Genomic DNA, 21,812 nt, shown 5'->3' with positions numbered 1-21,812 from the left:
TATGAATTTTTTGTTAACATATTCTCTGCCATTATCAGATCTTAGCTTAATAATTTGATGTGCAGATTGTTTCTCAACAAAGGCCTTAAAGGCCAAGAACATGTTAAAGACTTTACTCTTGAGTTTTAAGAAGTATACCCAAGTGCGTCTGGAGAAATCATTAATGAAAGTTAAGAAATACTTGTAGCCAGTGATTGAAACAACTGGAAGTGGACCACATAAATTTCTATGCACAAGCTGTAAAGGGACTGAGGTGTGCCAAGAGGTACGTTTTTCAAAACTATACCGATGATGTTTTCCGAGTACACATCCGAAACAAACACCATCTCTACAAGATACCATAGGAAGACTTGTGACCATATTTTCTTTACATAGATTTTGAAGGGAGCGATAGTTCAAGTGACCAAATCGCTCATGCCAAAATTTGCTCACTTTATCATTATGAGAAAAAAAATACGGAGGGAAGAGTTGATGACCCAAAGTTTTTAAACTTATACAACCTTGTAGAATCATCAGCAATGCCAATAGCTAAAATCTTTCTAGGATCTCTTAGGTCCTTAATTAAAACATCATGAGGTGGGAGTTCAACGATTTTACCTTCACTTGAATGAGTTATTTGATATACAGATAGAAGGTTGCAGGATAAGGTTGGAACACATAAAACATCATTAAATTGGCCATTGTCTAGATGAATAGTTCTAGTCCCTACAACACTAAGAGATCTATCATCACCAACATATATATTTTTGGTGTTACAACCATTTAAAGAAGAAAACATGGCTTTGTTTTCGACCATGTGATAAGAAGCTCCAGAATCAATGAGCCATTCATGAGAATGAGAAGAAGAAGATACATTTAGTGCATAACCAGATCGAGATGCTTGACAACCACATGCAGAAAGTGAAATTCCTGAAGATGAAGTAGAAGTTGAAGAGTGCTCCAAATGGATGTTATACTTCTTCATTGTTGCTTCCAAGGCTTCCATCTTCTTAAAGCATTTAGATTCTATGTGGCCATCTTGATTACAAAAGTTGCAATGTCTATCAGTCTTCTTCCCTTTGTTTTTATTTGCCTTATCATTTTTTTGAATTGATTTTTCATTTTGAGACTGAAATTTCTTAGGACCCTTGTTTGGTTTAGGACCATTCCTTTTAGGATACTGCTTCTTAGGATTCTTTAAATTTGGTTGTTGCTGGGCAGTTAAGGCTTTCTTAGAAGAGTTTCCAAGATTAAGAAGATCAAGATGTAAGAGTTTTTCTTGTTCTCTTATTAAAGAATCACAAAAGGCATCAAAAGAGGGAAACTTGTGGTCTTGTCCTTGAGAAATAAAGGCTTCTCTAGTAGAATGGAAGGTGGAAACAAACACAGAGTAGGCTGGTCCCAACTTAGTAAAAATGGAATAGATAAGGCTACCATCTTCTTTCTTAACCTTAACACCTTCCAAGAGAAGTCTAAGGGTCTTGAACTTGGACAAAAAATCTTCAATGGAAGAAAAATTATTGGGGTCCAACATAAGTAACTCATTTTCAAGTTGACAGGCTCTAATTTCATTTTTAATTCCAAAAAATTTAGAGAGTTATTTCATCGCTTCATTAGGGGTATCAAGTTCTGCGATATGGAATCTAAGGTCTAGAGAAATAGACATCCCTATCAACCCACATGCTTGATCTTGCCTATTTTCCCATTTGACTGCCTTATCTTCATATTTAGGTTGAGTTTCTTGGCTTGAGACTATTTTGTAAAGACCTTTACTTCTAAGTAAATCCACAATGTAGGACCACTATTGGAAGTAGTTGGTGTTGTCAAGAATAACTTGGCATGGAATTTTCATTTTAACAGAAACCGAAGTTGTAGATGCTGAAACTAAGTGTTCCAATGGTAATATCTCAAAAAACTAGGCAAATTAAAAAAAAAAACAGCTTCCGGATGAAGAAGTTATGTCTTTTTTAAGAAAAGTTGTTGAAGATGTCGACGAAGTGCGTGAATGTGCAAAAATTAATGATAATGTTATATTTAAAAAAATTCCAGCCCTTTCCAAACTTAATCTAATTAGCTCACTATTATAGACATATTTGGGCACTGCAACCCCAATCACATATGTCCATAAACCAAGGGCTTCTAAACCCCTAAAAGTGTTGTTTCATCAGTTCCCAGAAGTTCTCCCTAAAAAAATGCTCAGAACTGGTCAAAACTGGACCATACAGACTGCTCCATGCTAAGGGTGCGATGCATCTCACCTGTTACACATAGAGGGTGCGATGCATACTGAAAATCCCTTCTGTAGGGTGCGATGAGCAAGAGCAAACAAATGGCAGAGGTAGTTTGCTAGGTGGAAACCCAAAGAATCTTCTAGAAACTGCTCATTTGACACTTGCCTCTTTGAATTCGCCCAGGGATGAGTAAGAGATCATGAAATCTCCAAGTGGAACCAAGAATTATCAGAGAAATGACACTAATCAAAATCCTTGAAGCTAACTCACCCCCCTGCAAATATCTATATATGGATCCCTCATCCTAGAGATCCAAAGGTTGAAATTTTGTATTTTGTAAGGAAGTGTTGTTGGTTTCTTTATGAAGCATTGTATTGTTGGGTGATCTAGTCTTTTCATGAGGTGAAGAGGGCTTTCATACTAGGAGGATGGCACTGGATCAGACAGCTAGGTTGTAATCCTCTCTTCTACTACTTCTATCAATAAAGCTATTTGAGTTTTCATCCATATACTTGCATATCTATGAATATTGTATTTGTGTATGCATTTGTATGGTTACTGTACATATGATCCTATATTGTTTATGGTTATAGATCTCTATGCTTTGATGGCATTTTGTTGCTTTGACTCTACAGGTGTTCTTTGAAGCGGGACAAGTGAGAAAGGAGTGGCGAAAGCTCTATCAAGGGAGGGAGGAAACAAGCAAGGAGCCAAGCGAAAGACTGAGGTTGGTACTCTCTGCTTCTCTCTCATCTATCTCTCATAAAGGAAAACACAAATAACTTTGAATTGTTTGTTTCTAAGATAGCTACCCGTCTTAGTGGGACTGGCAGCTCTGAATGGACACTAGTTTTCTCGTAAACACTCACTTAAAAAAAATAATATGTGACTCACTTTTATAAATAAGTGAAAGCCACTTTTACAATGGTACTTTATGAGCTACCCGCTAAATTGCAACTTAAATAAAAGATAAAGAGACTTTAGAACTATAAGTGATTCACTTTTTATAATGGGTGAGAACACTTTTACATAAAGTAACTTTAAAACATAAGCTACATGTGCTTTTTGAAAAAGTAAACTCAACAAAAGGAAAGACTTGAACTCAAGACATCTATTCTCATAAAGTAACTTTGGACCAAGTGAGCTAGTTTAAAAGGTTAGTAATTTTTTGAAAAGAAGAAGGGTTTTTTTTTAGTTACTGAAACTTTGGGGTGCGTGCTTACTTGGAAAAACTCTTTTTCTCTAAAAAACAAAAAACCACACAAGCCAACACGGACATACAAAAAAAAACCAAACCTTGTGGCTTGAAGTTATCTTTCACCGAAAACTAACTATTTTCCTCTATGTTTCTGATTTTCCGAGATCACACTAAGGCGCGCAAAAATAACATACGCATGAGAAAAATCCTTCATTTTTTGTTTCTGATTTGCCTAGATTGCACAAAGTCACGGGGAAAATAGCATACGCAGAAATGAAAGGTATAGATCCAGTAATAAAAAAACAAAGAGATAAATAGCTAAACTGCAAATAAAGATTGTATACCTCCAGATCTTAAAAATGACGTAGCTAGGGCTACCAGAAACCTTTTCGCGTGAAATGAGTGGGGTTCCTCACTGGAACAGATTCTCCTTACACAATAGAGCAGTCCTCTCGGCCCGAAAGCGGTCAAAAATAGTAGATCTAGGAAATGACAATCAGATGCAGTTGTACCGGCTTCCGATTTGGATCACCAATGGATGTGGCCCTCAAATAGCTCTGATACCATGTAGGAATTTACAAGGTAAGTTCCTTAGACAGAACACCAAATGAAACCACTCAAAAACAGATCACACATCAATACACCAATATTCTTGACGTGGTTAAAACCCTCAAATAGGGAAACAATCCACGGCTTGAACCAACGCGACCACTTCAGACAGTTTATTAATAAAAGAATGAAAATTTACATAAGCTTATCTCATGAATAGTCACCCTACAAATGACCTTCCATGCTCTTTAAATAGAGATCATGGACCAATCGGGTGTTAAGCCACAGATCAAGTGTCGGTAATACCGAGGAGAGAATGAACCGTTGGATCACTTCATGTCTAGAACATATCGTGACCGTCGGATTGTATGTTACAAAAGTACATAGTAAAGAAACACACTTTACCTAACTCTACACTAGACCAAGTTATACTTAACTATCTCCTATGTGTCGAAATATCCTAACGAAATTTTCCATTCCATTATTCTTTGAGCTTGAGAAAGAAAAAATCAGAACACATAGATGGATGCAGATTGCCAAGTCCAAGGGAGTGGAGGACATTGGTCACATGGAGGAGAAGATCAAATAGATGGGCAGACAACTAAGTAGCCTGAGGGATAGAGAGGCCATGATGAAAACTCAGTTGGAGGCAGAAAGTGCATGGTTGAAAGGATAGCTGCAAGAAAGAGAGAATCAATTGGTATCCATGGCCAGTCTGTCTTTGGAAGCAATCTAGTGCAGGATACCAGCTAAGTCCTATGCATTATACCTTAAGGAAGAGTGGTTGTAGATCCAAATCAATACCCTAACACAGAGAGGCACTATGCCATTCCAGGCTTATAGACAGCTCATTGATCTTTGTGATCAAAGCACATTGGAAGATAGGGCTAAGATGTCTGAGTTCTACTTGCATAACATGGCCTTGACAGATATGAATGTATGGGACCCTAATGCAAATCTAGGGGATTTACAGTTGATGGCTTTGAAATCATGGATGAACCATGAGGAAGAAAGGGCTGCAGAAATGAAGAAGATATTGGCAAGGAAACAAACAGTGCCTCTCATGATAAGAGTTGAGAAATCCAATCCAATGGATCTCATCAACACACATAATTTAATTGAAAATGATCCTCAACTTGCACCCAGGTATCTTGTTGCCCAAGAGCAAGTAATTACACATTTTGAGGATATGTTCATACTGTTAGGGGATGACAGCATGCAAGCTTGCCAAAGGATATGGAATACTTTGCCATATAGTTTGAAAATCAGAGAGTGCTATTCTCCTCAAAGAATGAGAGAAGCATTGAACATGACACCCATGTACAAACAAACCATCCAAAGGCTCAAAGTCAATTGGATTGGCTTGAGACTTAGTCCACCACTGCTCTTGGGGATGTTAGAAGGAAGGAAGGAAGAGGAAGAAAGAAAGTAGTGGGAGAAGGTAGAAAGGAAGGTAGGATTCTATGCACACAAAGAAGAAACCACAAAGAAGCATGGGATGTCAGGGAGGCCACTAGAGCTATGAAAGACATGGATATTGATTGAGTTGCTCATAGGATGAGCAACACTTTCAGTAGGGGGTGATGATGAGCCTCATAATTGGGTAACTATATGGACCTTAAGTCACCTCTTAGCTTAGTCAAATCAACTCTTCTCACAATTTATTACATGTTTTGATTATATTTTGTTTAATGAGGTGAGTTAAAGTGAGATATTATGCCTAGTGGACTAACAGGCATTGAATGCAGGTTTGAAAGAGAAAATCAAGGAATTTTGGCAAGATTAAGGTCTGAAACTAAAATGGGACAAGGGAGAGAGATGTAGGAGGTAAATCCTCCTCATTTACTCCTCCCTCATTCGAATATTCCTCCAAACAATCACACCAGCTCGGAGTACAAGCAGCCAAGTCATGAAGATCAAAAGGCAACCGAGCAAGTGATAGTCAAAGAGTTATTTCATCTCGAGTTTGGGAGTCGAGCCTCCCTATATTTAAGGAAGTCGTTGGGGACTTATTTGTTTAAATAAAGAGGCCTAGAGCCTCATTAGGATTCGAATTTTTGTTGTAAAAACACTAGTTATTTTTTAGCTCCAGACTTGTGGAAGACATTGCTACGTAATTTTCTGTTTTGATAATGAAAATGAGCTTATTTATAATCCAGTACTGAGTTAACTTAGAGGGCTGAAGCTCTTGGGTTAGGGCCCAACCATAGTAGCAAAGGCTCATCTTCTTGTATCTATATGCTTAGCTTAGTTTGATAGATTCATGATTAAATTGTCCTTAGAAGTATTTCATTGCAAGTAGTGTAGATTTGATTAGTTGTTTATTATTTTGCTTCCATTTGTGCTTTACTTCAGTAGCATGTTAGAAGGGGTAAAAGGAGCATCAAAAAGCTGTCAACAGGTGTCTTGGCCTAATATCTTCCTTCATGGATCATGATTTGAGGAAATGACCCCTATACAACCCCAAAAACACAGATTTCTACTTTCTCATAAAATTGAGAGTTTACTGTACTTGAACGAACATTTGATTAGTTTGCAAGTGTAGGATTTAATTACCATTTTTTGTCTTCCATTAGATCTCATCAATGATTCCATTTTATTCTGCAACCTTCCCCATGTATGAAGTAGACAATTATCTCATTAAAATCCATTTTTCTAGCTTGTTATAATTCTTATTGTTTACATGATTTTTGGAAAATATCAATGTTCGATGCAGAGCTGATGTTTCAGAAGTAGAGAGATATCTCATAGCAAGCAACCAGCTTCCAACTTAATCCATCCATAATCATTCCTTACTTTCACTAAGACCTTCACCAATTTCATCATTTTACATAGAAACTCCTCCAAGCAGGTAGAGCAAATCCAACCATCTCCCAACCTTAGTTTTGAGTTCTGAGTGATCCTAGGAATTTTATCACACCATTCCACCCACAAAACACCTTCCCTAATCCTTCCATCACCTCCAACACCCATTGTTTTGGTCTTGGTTGTATCCTGTAGAAATACAAGGAATCCTGTAGGTTTTTAGGACATCCCGTAGGTTTTCCTGTAGTGCCCTGTTTTGAGGCCAAATTGAGGGGAAACCTCTAGGAAGCCACACAAGGTCACATAAGGGTCTCCCAATCCTCCCAACCATCCACCAACATCCCTAAGCCACCTGCCACATCACCGCTTTCACACTTATTTTCCATAGAAAGAATAAAAAGAAAACACAGATTTATTTCACCCTTTTACATGCACAGTAGTGATGTTTGATGTTTTGAACCTCCATACTTAGGATAACAACATTTCATACATGTTAGCTTCGCATTCTTGTAAAGCATAGTTTCTCAGCAGTTAGTTAGGAAATGGTGTGTTTTTAGCATTGAATTTCAGTCATTTTTCTTATTACAGTAGACAAGCTTTCTCCTAGAGTAGATTTTTATTTCTTTCATTAGTAATCAATCTTCTTATGAATCCATAGAAGTTTGGCTTGAAAACCCTATTAGTCTCTCACCAGATGAATAGTGACGAAATGCAGAACCATCACTTTTACTTGTGTATACAACACTATCACCTCCAAGTTTGTATGAACCCCAGGTTGATAAAGTAAAGCTAGTAGCCCCAGGAGTTGCAGTATTCTTGCTACAATACTAGTGCTCATCAATAAGACCTCCTCCAATCAGGTAATTCTGATAAACGGGGCAATGATCCTTATCATGTCCCTTGTCCTTGTATTTTATACACTAGACTTCAGCACACACCTCTGGTTGAGCTTCCTTTCCCGTTTTCAAGCTCTGCAACTCCATATGTAGACTTGTAAGCTACGACTGAATCTGTTGTACTTCAATGTTCGTATCTTGTACTAGCGAGGCTTCCAACCTCATCATGATCTCCACAACCTCTGCTTGCGTTCCTATCTTCTGCTGCAATAATGGTAATCTTAGGTGAGGAAATAATGAAGCAATGCACCAATCCCTGTGTTGATCATTCGTGATGTTCAGATTAGCCTACCGGATCAAGAATTTTAGCCTCTAATCAAAATCCCACAAGGATTCATTTACCCTTTGCTGTATCTCCTTAAACTCTCTGACAGACTACACTTGAGGCTTAGGATTCTAAAACTCACTGTTCAACACTTGCTGAGTCTCTATCAAACGTCGTGCCAGGTCTGTCTTGACAGAACTTGATATAACAAGTCAGTGCCCTATCCTGCAGCGTTGTGACCAGTTGTGCTTTCTTTATATTATCACCAGCTATCTGCTGCATTGTCCACACAATATTTGCAATAAACCAAAATTGCTTGGGGTCTTCACTCCCTACCCCTTTAAGGATCAAAATCTTCATTGTGTTTGCCATGTTGAATGATTAAGGCGGAGGTGGAGGTGGAGGTAAAGGTGTAGGTGTATGTGGCAGAGGTGGAATGGATGGATGAGGTATCTTAGGGATACCCTAACTTACCAACTGCAACGCAATTCCCAGTGTATTCAGAATAGTTCCTTCATCGTCGCTTGAACAGGACCCCAATAATGGACTATATTCAGAGCCTGATTCTTCATTCCTTCTTAAAGGTTTTCCGCTTCGCGTAGTCCCAACATCAAGGTAATTGCATAACCCGTTTCTCACACAACAACATCTTAATCCAAGTTTTCAAAGATTTTAAATAATTACCTCGTGGTCCCTTGAAGAGCCTACGCTCTGCTTCGCTATAGATGATGGTCATATCAATTGCAATCTCAGTGATGAATCCTCCTACGATGCGATCAATCCAGTGATCAATAGCCCGCGTGATGTTATTTTCTAAATCTTCAAAGCGCCTCATCAGATCTGGAGTCCACACAATAGGACCATCAAGCCTCCATGTACCTTGATTGTCTACCAATCTAGAGAGCCACTCGTGCAATTCATAAGGGAAGAAATAGGAAATGCCTTCATTTTCCTATGTACAAGTATCTATTCAACCACTGTTTCTTGGATAATCGAGGGTTTCTGTTCTACTAAAGTACAAACGCGTGCAACTTCCAATTTATCCACTTCTCAATTTCCTTCTTAGTAGGGAACCACTTATTCAATATCACACATCCCTCGGATAGATCCCGGTCCCAGGAACAGAACCATTCGTTGGTTTGATAGGGCCTGACCCAGGTTCAACTTTAACTTCGCCAACCAACAAAACCCTAATTGTTGGCCCTTTCGGAAACAACCTGCGTAGCGCAGGCTGCAGTCTTACCCGAAGTAGTATTGGGGGATGCTAGAACCAGGTTTCTGCATCCAGAGGCCTGTGTGATGGTTTCCTGGAGTTCTTACAGCTTAGATTTTCCTTCACATAGATCTAATATTTTCGGCAGACAACTACTGCAACTCTATATAAATGACCTTCATATCTTCGTGAAGGTACCTAATTGTACTTATCATGCATAAAGATTATAGATCTATCAGGTTTGTGTTGGGTGTGGAGCATGATTATTTAGAGGTCTTTGTTTGAGCCGGATGTATACCCCAGCAAGATTGTACACCCGTCCACGCGGAGGGGTGCAGGGGAGACTTGTTCCCCCGACAGGGGTTCGGGGGGGCTAATCCCTCCCAGCTAGGGGGTCTGAGGGCCAGCGGTCTGTCGACAGGGGTTTCGGGGGCAACGCCCCCAAAGCTAAAACAGATGTAAAATTGCCTTATAAAAGTTAATATTAATTTCTAATCAATCTGGGCCGTTCATTAGGTGAATGATCTAACGGTAGAATTTATGTTTAGTTTAGGGTTTTTTGCCCTAGAAGGCAACCCCCTCTCTTTTTATGAGGGTATTGTATTGAGGTTGTGATATAGATGTGTATTCTCAGAGCGAGAAATAGATAGGTGAGACTGTGAGAGAAAACAGAGGATATTATAGCGGATCTGTTGTAGGTTGTGTCTCTTCATTTTGCTGGATAATAGAAAGGAAGGACTGGCTGTTCGAGGTGGACGTAGCCCAAACTGGGTGAACCACATATATATGTGTCTCTCTAGTTTTATGTGTTTGTGTTTTTTCGCATATTATATGCCTTGCATTTCTATGTCATATATAATATTTTTCTAACAGTTTGCACAGTAAGTAAGCATTCATTCATATAAAACAGATTACACAGCGAAGATACATAAGCTTAACAGAAGTAAATAACGGAACACAGATACTTCAATTTCAGCTCAAAACAGTCTTTATTAGATAGAAATGTTCAGATACAAACTTCTTATACCTACGCACTCAGTTGCAGGGGCCTGCGCACTCAACTGCATGAGCCTTCCCCTTTCGCCTAAGTACAAGAAACACACATTTCCTGCGTCAGCACCTTTCCCTTACAATGATTTTTTTTTTTTAATCTCCCTCTTAACTCACTGTGAATCAAATTTATATATCCTTTTATTTACAATACCATGGTCCGCGGACCAAGAGCAGGTCTCAGAGCAACTCTATCACCTACCTAATTAAGGGACTAAAGCCCCTTTGACTTCTACTAGCTTTGTGCTCCGCTTTTCCACATTTCACGGAGACTTTACATTCGCTACAAAACATAATACAAAATTAACTCAAAACTTAACAAAATTGACCCTAGGGACCCCATCCCAACACTCTTGCTATAGGGCCTTCAGGGCTCTTTTGAAATAGAAAAAAAGTGTTAAAAACAAAGTAACTAAAGAAAATCAGATAGGTTTATCTGAGTCGGTGGTTTCAACAGGAATGGGTTCATTATTGTTGCTTGTGGAGCAACATGGATCAATAGGAATGTCCATATGGTTCTTGAACCACTTGAGCCTACAATCTATTACAATCATGTGCCTCTACATTTGATTTAGTGTGAGGAGAATTCCCTCCTTAATTTAATTTCTACTCACAAGTAATCCACCCTAAAGAAGCTTTAAATGCCAATAAATGTTGACGTATACATATATTGGTTGCAACGTCCTTTGGTATGTACTAAATTTGGAACCCATTCTGCTACTCATCTGATAATTCCCTCTTTTCATAAGTAATTTCCTCTTGAACCAGTTGGGAGTAAGCTCCATAAATTTGGCAGTACTTGAGCTTTCAACTGTCATCTAAACTCTTGAGCACCCTTGTTCTTGATGATAAGTTGCACCATTGTGCACTTTATCTCTTTGATGGAGCATGTGTAAGACTATGAAAAGAGTTGGGCCCAAAAGTGTATGAGTGGCCTCCTTAACTAATATCAAACTAGAAATCTTGTGCTTAAGGGATGAGAAAGACGAGAATAGTGTCAAGTGGAATGGTTCAGAATTAGATGGAGCCTCGTCTTAGATTTGACAACCCACTCACCTTGAGTAAACAATGGACCTCATAGCTTCTTGAGAGAGTAAAAATAACAAAACCCGCCACAAGAAAATTATTACAATTACTCGCCAAAGATGAGAAAATAGGGACAAAACTTTGTCAAATTGTGCTACCAAACCATGGACATATCCCCATGGGATAGTATCATCCCAAGATTCAATGATCATAGGACGACCCCTTTGGTTGCTTAATTTGAGGGTAGTGAGACAAAATAGTCAATCCCTTGGCATCCTTGCAGTTGCTTAGTTTAAGGGTAGTGAGACAGAATAGCCAATTCCTTGGCATCAATCCTCTCTCGATATGACAAATATTTTTGAAATATCTCCCTATTCCTAGCTAGCCAAATACCTTAGCTCAAAATAAGAGGAAGAGCTCAGAAGTCCTTTGTCGCCTGATTCTCATGCTAGAGTTCCCAAGGTTGTACGAAATATTAACCAACCCAATGATAGACCAACCCTAATAAAGTCCTACAGGTCTGCCACATCTAAGAAGTAAAAGAGAAATTTATAAAGAGATGATCGATGGTTTCTTCATGATATTTTCACAAAGAACACCACCTAGGACCAATCTGGAATCGACATTCCATAACATCCCAAGTAGGGACTTTCTTTGAAATAATACACCAAACCAACAATTGAGCTTTGGGAAGGAATTTTGATTTCCATAGTGCCCGCCACACCAAGCCAGTTGGACATTCTAGAAGTTAACACTGAGATGGAGATAACCTAATTTAGGTTTATAGAAACTGTGAGGAGTCGAAGCCCATATCAATTCACCGTCTCTATCAGTAATCATGATGTGAGGTTGTCTCAAAACCCCTAAGAAATGAGTCCTTCCCACCTGAAAAAGGTTTGAAATATTAAGATCCTTCGCACGCAACCATCCCTAAACCCATATGTTCAAACGAGAAGGGAAATCAATATGTGCCAACTGAGATATGTCCCTATCATGAAGAACACTGATAAGACCATGTGACAATTTGTGGTTAAACCTGCATCTAGGCCATGGGTCATACCCAAGACACAATCTATATCCATTTTTAACCCGCCACGCTAGGCCCAAAGCTATGAGGTCAATATAATTTAAGATGACCCGCCAGACAACTAAGATGTTGGATCTTAGCTTATCCATGAGTTGCACCCAGTCCTCCAAAGAGTATGGAGAAATATATCTATGCATGACCACCTTGGTCCAAAGTCTTTGTGAATAGAGAAACCTCCAACCACATTTTGAAACTAGGGAACTTGAAAATTTAAATTATTTTTGAGACCCCATCCACCCAGGAGTTTGGGAATAGCCAGAGAATTCCACCGAACTCATGGAAGAACAAAATGATCATGAGAACCTTCCCATAATAATTTAAAGTTGATCCTCCCAGTCTTCTCTAAGATTCCCTTCAGAATCTAAGCCATAGACATCTAGAAAAATGGAATGGCCTCCAACACTGATTTTACAAAAATCAAATGACTTGCACATGCCAACCAATGAAAGCTCTAGCATGACAATCTTTTTCAAATTTTGTCAGTAACCAACCACAATTAACTTTCCTGTAACAATTTGGTTTTAAATAAAAATCCAAATACTTTATACCCAAATCCAAATCCAATATCTGAAAGGGTAGAGAATCCCTAACCGAGCTAATCTCCAGGTTATCCAAATTGTGTACAACAATAGTTGATTTCCTTTCATTAACCACCATCCCTGTAGTAGTTCCAAAAGGAGCAAGTATCTAAGCCAATTTATGGAGATCTCTTGAAGATACATTACTGAATATTAGTATATCATTACAAATAGTAGGTATGTTAACGATAACACCACACCTTGGAAATCCCTTATTGTTTTGGCTTCTTTGAGTAAAATACTGAGACTTTCAGCCATTAGCAAAAATAGTAATGGAGAAAGAGGATATCATTGGCGGAGGACGTGCTGAGCATGAAAAAATCTTGAGGTGGAACCATTAATTAGAACAACAAAGGAACAATAGTTAGACAACCCATGATCCAGTTAATGAAAGGCATTTCAAACCCATCATGTGTAAGAAGAAGTCTAATATAGGTGCAATTTACAAAATCATATGCCTTGGAGAGATCTATTTTGATAACCACCCCTTTAAGCTTCAAATATTTTATACTATGAATTCCTTCCTCTGCAACCCCGATGGCCTCATGAATTTTTTGACCAACAAGAAACCCAAATTGTTCTTCAGAGATGACTTTTGAGAGAATAGATTTGAACCTATAGGTAATCACCTTGGATATAATTTTATAAACACAATTGCATAAGGATATAGGACGAAAATCCTCGAAATAAGTAGGATGATTAGTCTTGGGAATTAGTGCAATAAATGTTGAGTTGAAGGTAGGTTGGATCTGACCCTCTTGACGTGATTCATTCACCACCCAAAGAAAATCAAAACCAATAGGGTGAAAGAGGGAAACAAAGACATCCATGGCCCAACCATCAGGCCCCAAACTCTTTATCTTTTTGAAAGATGGCTAAGACCTCCTAAAGTTCCTCAATAGAGACTTCGACCATCAATTCATAATTTTCATCATCCTCCACGAAACGTAGAAAAATTTGTGCCACCAGAACAATTTCAACAATATTGACCCCCAGAGTGTCCTTTAAAATGTTTTTAAAATGTGTAGTGCCCATGGATACAAGGCCATTAAAATTTGATACCTTCCTTCCCTCCTTATCCACCATACTTCAAATAGTATTTGATAGCTTCTTGCCCTTGGCATAGGCATGGAAAATTTTGAACTCTCATCCCCATAATCCAACCATAGAGCTCAATTTTTTTCACGCTAAGTCTCTTCCTTGTGTAATAATATTTAATTCCTTTGGGAAATAAGCCTTTGGAAATCCTCATGAGACCTCACCGAATGAAAGCCTTTAACACCAGACTCATAGAGAACTTCAATATGTTGTTTAATAGCAACCAAATCATCCTCCTCTCTACGCCTTTTATTATAGGCCTAATCTTTAATCAATGATTTTAGATGGCATAGATTTTGTTCAAATTGTTAAGCAGTAGAGCTCCAAGGACTATTGTCGAAGACCCACCAATTATCTTTGACCAGGGAGATGAATGCCTCTTCTTTAATCCAACAAGAATTAATTTTGAAAGGGTAAGCAGGCTTGTAAGAGTTTCCTTTAATTTCTAGAAAAAATGGAGAATGGTCCAAGAGACCCCTAGATCCTACCCAATGATGAAAAAGAGGAAAACATAGCATCATAGAATCAACTACCAACAATTGATCGAGATGATTGGCCACAAAATCCTCCCCCACTCTTTGATTGCTCCATGTAGGTTTTAATGAGATAAGGTAGATATCTAATAAGCGACTGATGGAGATCTTATATGAGAAAAAAACATAGAGTGGGTCGGCCCAAGCACGTGAAGCCTAGGATTCAGAGGCCGCCAAGGAAAAATTAAGGTCATTGACTAAAATCAAATTCTCTTATCCTAGAAAGGATCTTCCAAAGAAGGAGTTCCAAAAGGTAGCTCTGTCTTCGTTTGGCCCATATACATTGACAAAGGAGAAGAATTTATTTAATTCCAGGGAGAATATCCCTCTAGACCTAGTCCAGTAGAGAAACCCCAAGTATTTGTATCTTGAATTTTATGAGTATCCCAGCCAAGAGCCAAGCCCTTGGAATGCCCACAAACACATGAAACAATAAAACACTAAGAATGAAAATAGGATCCCTAAAATGAAACAACACCGTCACCCTCCCTAAGAGTTTCCTGATGAAATATGACATCTAGAGGGTCTACCAACATGAGTCTTTTTAATGCTAGTCTTTTGGTTTCACTGGCTAACCTATGATAATTAAAGGATAGAATCTTCATTGAGTAATCACATGTAGGGAAGACAATGCTCTAACCATCCCATCTAAATAATATTCTTTTCCAATGACTATTTCCAGCCGGGCCATGGCCTGCACCACTGAGAATTTTGATTTCTTCCCCTTACCTTTCCCAGTAGAACAAGTAGGAGGAATCAAACCCAACCCAACAGATACCCCCACAAAACCCTGAGTCACTGCATGAGACCGAAGATTATGAATAATTTCAGCCTCCCCTGCCTCCTTAGAAAACCCTGATGTAATAGAGACCCATAGGGAAGAGTATTCTAATGACTCAAAGAGAAAATAACAAAAGACATTTTTAGAAGAGAAACAGAAAGGACTACATCTAAGAAACCATCATTGAGCTAGACAACTCTGAGAAAGACATTGTCGAGACCGACCCTCCTCCACATTCCCCCACCGGGGCCACAGGAACTTCCCCTGAAGCTACACCCCTCGTTTTCTGTCTCTTGTAAGGAACAATTACATTGGAGAAATCCTTGAAGAAGAGATTGCAATTACCCACCAAATTCCCATACTTATGACACCTCCTACACCAGAATGGGAGTTCCTTGTAATCCAAGTCTTGTAACTGAACACTTCCCTTCCTAATGTTGATTGAGGTGTGAAGTTTCTTTATCTTATCTAAACAAACTAAGACCTGTGCCACAGATTTGTTCCGGGACAATCTAAAGGAATAGTTCACGTCCAAAAACTTCCCCAAACTATTCCCCAAATTTGTGAAACTTTATGGATTCCACATGTTTGAAGGAAGCCCAAGAAACCTGACCCAAACAGGGATCTTGTCCATGCGTTCCTTCCTGACATTGAATAAAGGAGTCAAGAATTTGAAAATAACAAGAGTAGAATCAATTTCCCATACCTACTTCGCAATAAGAGACACAACCTCCTTGGACTTGAAAGAGACTTGGATCCAACCCTTAGCTAGCAAAAAAATGTCAGGAACCTCTGAAACCACTGTAGAGATATGTTGGTCCCTCTAAGCCATAATAGAAGCTAGGAAAAATTTCTTGCCTCTAGCCCTACCCACCAATGATTTTTCATCCAGTTCGACTGCATCTACCACTGCCACCACATCCCCAAGGTACAAGTTGTAAGTCACAGAAGTATCCTCACAACTTAAAACCCTCAGTTTCTTTTTGAGAATGCATTTTGAACCACCACCCCCAGACTCCTGAAACCCCGAGGAAGAATTTACCTTGGCAGACCCAATCAAATTTGAAACAAAGTCCAAAAAATAGACCAACAACGTCTGGTTAACCGATACTTGGGGGCCCAAGGATATCGATAGATTGAAACCCTCCAAAAAGAAGCCCGACACCGGAAAAGAACCCACATCAATTTCTAAACCATTCCTAGGCTGAGTTGGAAAAGGTGTAGAAACCCCTCCACAAAAAGAGGGAAAGGGAAAGCCTACACTCGGAAAAATGCTCGAAAAAGGTCTAGTAATGTCAAATAAACTTTCGGTGGCAACCGAAGGGACCAGAAGGGGAACATCTCTCACTGAAACCCTTGACATGCACCCCATTGAGGATGGGAAAAAAAGTCCCATGCGAAAGATCCTGAAAGGTGGCATAAGATGAGGGATTTCCCATCACCCAGCCAAAAGGGTTCCAGGGAAACTCATCGGTCTAGTTCAAACCACCAACAGAAGGCCCAACTATCTGAAAGTTAACACCTTCAGAGTGATACACCTCCCCAGAAGAGACAAAAATAGAACCCCTCATGGGGCTCACTGTGTCATAATCAATAATATCCATAGTGTCCAAGTGAGGATCCCCGCCTTTAGCCAACACACCCGACAACAACAAAACAAAACCCTACTCCAGAATATCAAAATGACGGACCATAATAAACAAAGGGTAAACCCTCCTCTAACACACTCACACCAACCAAACCCAAGAAATGGGTGACCCAACCCAATATAACTAAAGACAAGAATGAAAAAGCACCAGTAACTTTGATCATGTCTAAAACCCCATGGAATTAGGCATAAACCAAAGCCTCCAACATTATTACCAAAATAATAATAATAATAAATTGTCATATTTTTTATTTAAATATTTTATATATATTTCTATATATATTTATAAATATATATTATTAAATCAAAACATATATATTTTTTACTGTCGAGAATTAAACCTAAATCAAATAAATAAATAAATAAATATATATATATATATATATATATATATATATATATATATATATTTTTGTTTATATTCATTTATAAAATGACCAAAGGGAAAATGGATTTTGAATACAACAAAATGTTATTATACCTGTAGCAGGCATGATATTATGCATTCAGTTTTTATACCTACCACAGATATGGTATTACACATTCAATTTTGCTTTGACTGTGTATTAGTTTGTCTTTACCAAAAATTTATGCGGCTTATCCATAGTTTAACGTTGGGAAATATTTTTTTGTTATTTATTATTATTATTTAAATATATTTATTTGTAAGGTGATTGGTTGAGGTAACTTCCATTTCTATTAGTTACTAATTTTTTGTTTTTTGTTTTATTTCATTTTTATTTATTTTGATTTTTTATCTTTTTTCTATTATTTCGTTTTCATGACTTTCATTTCTTTCTCCATATCTTCAATTTAAGGTGACTTATTATTATATTAAAAACATATTTCAATAAATTTAATTATAAAAAATTATATAAACGCGCGCGCACACACACACACACATATATATAAAATAAAAACACACACACATATATAGATTCAACTGTATATAAGTTAATATAAATAATATTAATTAATAGCATTTCTTAACAATAGAGTGCTTAATTAGTTGTTTTATTTATGTTATGAAAACTTTGTGTCTATTGTTTTTTTAGTTTAACTAAGCTAAGCCGTCCATACTAGTTACTATGTAGCCCTTGTTTTATTACAATAAATTAAATTAAATTATGATATTAGATTATTTATCTTATAACATTTTTTTAATTAGATAATATAATTTCTTTTCTGGGATGGGTGACCTCCTGGGAAGTCCTGGTTACCGGGTGCAAGCCCCGGAAGTGATGATTGATGCTATGTGATTCGTTCTCCACATTTCACTAGTTTCAATCCCACTTCTTCACCCCTGTGAGCATCACCCGATGCAATGAGTGCTAAGTGAACTATTCAAAAATCATGAGAAATTAGTCACTTTTCGACTACCTCTCATGGAAATGGTCATACTTTGAATGACTTACCTAACGCAGTTGACTCCCAAAAATGATTAAAATAAATTTTATTTTTTTTACAATTTTTTTTTATAAGTTAGGTGGGACTACATCTTCATCATATCCAATATATTACCCGATGAGGGAGGGGAATTGAACCAGTGACTTCACGGGGTGTCTTAACAAAGCACCCGATAGCTTCTATCCAAGACCCAGTGGACTTATTACATAATAAATTGAAAAAAATATAAAATTAATCATTTTATCATTAAAATAATAAATTTTATAGTAAAGATTCTCAATTTAAAAGATTTTATAATTAATTATTTTATTTTAAAAACATTATAATAATAAATTTAGTTAAAATTGTTAATAAAATGAACCCAATTTGATTGAGCCTAGAGGCTCAATCTACAACCTAGTATGAGAGAATGTGTAAGTTTGTCCATTTGTCCGTGCTCTTTTAAAATAAAATTAAAAATTATGTTCTACATAGAAAAATAATGTAGGCTATAATTAAAAAAAATGAATAATAATGTAGGCTATAATTAAAAAAAATGAATATGTTGTAAAGTAATTAGAAGTAAAAAAAAAATGTGTGAATCAAATGTTTAAATCTTATACTTTTCAAAAATATTTCAACAAGATATTTAAATAAACTATTTGAAGATCTATGTTAACTAATTTATGTAAATATCAACTTCATATAAATCTATATATAGAAAAAAAATTAAGTTTTTATGGGTAAAATTTTTATTTAGTTTTATATATAATTTATTTAGTAATAAAAAATACAATTTAAACAATAAAAAATAACACATTGTATTTGCATTCTAAAAAATTTACACCTAAAAAAATTTGATTCCTCATCACTTATATTAAATCCGTACTTAAAATCGAAAGTGTGGAAGTCGACGGATTACGATGGTGTTAAGTGGGCCCACTTCTCGGGTTACGTGACAACACACTAAAATCATTTACAATTTACAGACACCATTATTACCAATACTCATAAACACTTACAACACAAATTACTCTCACGGCGAAATTGGAATGGCACATCGCAATTTCAATGGTGAAATTGGAAGTGCGTATCACATCATTTACTAAAGATGTCCAAAATATCAGATTCCCACTTTTAAATGTTTTTTTGATAACTTAAAGTTTAGCTTTCCTTTATTAATTTTTTTCTTTTAATTTTCAATAAAAATGAGATTCAAATATATATATTTTCCGTATCAAAGTTTTCTTAATTATATAAAATTAAATGAAGTTTTTATAAGATTCTAAATATCATAATTTTTTAACGCATTATTTAAATTACTTTTCAAAATTTAATATTTAAAAATTAAAAATTTAATTCCCTTAAATATAATCAAATAAATAATTATACAAAATCTAAAATAAATTTACCATTTTAAATTTAAATCTACTAAGAGTCGAGAAGGATTAAATATATTTTTATTCTAAAAACAATTTTGTATATTAAAGAGGATTGATCTCTCTCCGTAGATTTAGGGTTAACATGGATCTAGACTCATTTAATTTCTCTCTTTAAATAGGCTACATTCCACATAAATACCATATAAATACCATAGATCAATACCACCATGGATTTTCAATACCATGATCCATTTTTATTTTATTTTATTTTATTTTTATAAAGTTATTTTTATTTTATTTTAAGTAAGTTAAAATATTTACATTGCATTACCTTAATTTTTTTATTTAATTTAATTTTTTATTTTTATATAATTTGATTTAGTGAAAATGTTAAATATTATTATAAAATTAATAATTAACATACCGCTTTTAAAATTATTAAAAATATCAAAATCAGAGTTAGAAATTCCAATTACAAATATCTATGTGTAATGTACCCTTGTAACCTCGCATGTAAAAGCAGAGAGTTAGAATTTTTTATACAAATTACCCACAAGTAATTATCCAATTCACAACTCCACAATTCCTCATTAACCATTAGATATAATGTACATTAGCACATCAAGTAAATTGCAATAAAAGACGGTAAGTTGCTTAACCATTAACCACCACTGTGGTAGTATAATATCATAAACTGCCTCTTGAATCCATGCATCCGTTTCATGATTTCCTTAACCATATTAGTTAATCACATACTTGGACATTATGATTATGCCATCAAATAAAGAACCATCAACATCAAGGATTCATCATCATCAAACCGACACAAAATGCAATCACACCATTGAACACCAATATACCCTGGAAACCCGTAGGGTGAAAACCAACAAACGTTTAATCTTATTATTAAATGCTCGCGAGAGTTTTCACCCCTCACTCAATGGTTTATAAGGGATTCCATCCCTTAACCATTATTACAATGAATTATCATTAAGTTGTCACATAACTAGCTAAAAGCTAATACAGTTTCCATGAAACCCTTTACTTACATACCGCCACATGCAACGTTCCTTGTGGCATGATTGTTCTAGCAATGTACGATCCCGCAACTTGTACTCATCTGCACGGACCATTAATCCTCTTCCTGCCACAACATTAAACATCACTTTTCTTTGGCTCCAACCGCCATTGCTTCCTGTCAATGTTATCATCAACTAGCTTTGGCAACAAGATTAGATACCATATTAATCAATCAATAATCAACCTCTAAAAGAGATATTTTAACATCTACTCATATGCATGAGCAAGCATGACATACTATTTAACTAGTACATATACTCAAGTAAATATTGTTTTACCTTCACAATGTTTATTCACACTAATGCATAGTTCTCCTTAAGAGATTTAACCCATTTGTTCTACTAACATGTATAACACATTCGTTATATCTTCATACATGTAATAAACTATTGTTTCTATGCTTAAGCACATATGTTCTTTTCACATAGTTATTTTTCGAGAACTCAACATAGTTTCTCTATCATACAAAGAACATAACTCTTATATCACAATGACTATTCTTTGCGCATACATTAGCTTATCATAATAGCACTTCTTTAACGTATGTAACACATATTCCCTTCACTAGAATACTACCATCATTTCATGTAACAAATCACATACTTATTTCTTAAGGAAGTCATTATAACCCCATTTCTTTATCTTCCTATATGTAAGTTCCTCATGCTTCCCTTTCAAGAAATTATTATAGATTCCATCTTTATGCATAAAAATTCAAGAAACAATAACATGGTTAACTTAACCTTTTATGCACTAAAATCAAGAAACCAACACAACTCATCAAACACGACAATCTTTTCACGAGATTATCATTTTCAAGAAAGTTAACATAATCACTTTCTCTACGTACACACAAAAACATCTTTCCAAAATCACAATAGCTACCCTTATGTGCATGCAACTTGTGTTTTTCCTAACACAATTACTTTTACTTCAATGCACATAATCTTTTCATGAAACAAGTATGGATTCTGGTTCTTTTATGAACACTATTCATATGTGTCTTCTAAGGAAATAATCTCTATTT

This window comes from Pinus tabuliformis, chromosome 3_2, assembly GCF_031772625.1.
Source record: "Pinus tabuliformis cultivar Carrire ecotype Pingquan chromosome 3_2, CPIR1, whole genome shotgun sequence".
Classification (NCBI taxonomy): Eukaryota; Viridiplantae; Streptophyta; class Pinopsida; order Pinales; family Pinaceae; genus Pinus; species Pinus tabuliformis.
The sequence above is the reverse complement of the archived record's forward strand: the minus strand, read 5'-3'. Positions refer to the sequence as shown.